An 827-nucleotide genomic window follows, 5' to 3' on the forward strand; every position below is an offset into this window, starting at 1 on the left:
TTATTGTGTTCCATTATGTTCCAGACATGATATAATCGATTGAGATTCATTATTATCAGGACCTTTAATACTTTGCAGCTTGGCGTCCAAAGCTGCATTGTTTGGTACCTGTACCTTAGAGCCGGCCGGCCTTATCTCTATGTCTGGTATGGTTTCCTTGACCTCGGATTTTTTTTTATCATTCTATGCACCTTTCTCTTTTTTTCCGAGGATTCTTATCTTTGGAACTTATTGGTCTATCTTGTATAGACTCTGTAGCAACTTGACTATGTCTCTCTTGGACATCAATTTAGTTTGTGCTTTACAAGCTGGTTTATATATGACTTAGTCATTCTTTTTCGGGTCAGCAAATGTGTCTGACATTTGATTAGCTAGCTTTGTAAATGTATAATCTTTGGACGTCTATTTCACATTCTTTAGTCCGAAGATCTTGCCAAGACAATGATGGTCGATGCCATTCTGTTTCTCTTACCAGCTTATTATTTTCTCCCCCTAATGTTGGATAGTCGGATCCATTAAAATTTGCAATCCGTGTTCTTGGCCACTAAATAGATCACCCATATTTGGCTCAAGGCACTTCATTATTTGTGGGAGATTCATATCCAACATATATCCTCATCCTCTTCTAAGGATCCATCTTAGACGGCACATATATTTGTGGTGAGAATATCTATGCTCACTTAATGGTCTGATGCTTATTAGTTAAGATGTATGTAAATTTGTGTATCCCCAAGCCTTGGACTGAGAGTTTGGACCTATGGATAATGGCCAATATATATTTATAAAAGAATTCAGCTGAGCTATATATAGTATGGACATGTGCGGAT

The sequence above is a fragment of the Brassica oleracea genome, chromosome C9, assembly GCF_000695525.1.
Source record: "Brassica oleracea var. oleracea cultivar TO1000 chromosome C9, BOL, whole genome shotgun sequence".
Lineage (NCBI taxonomy): Eukaryota > Viridiplantae > Streptophyta > Magnoliopsida > Brassicales > Brassicaceae > Brassica > Brassica oleracea.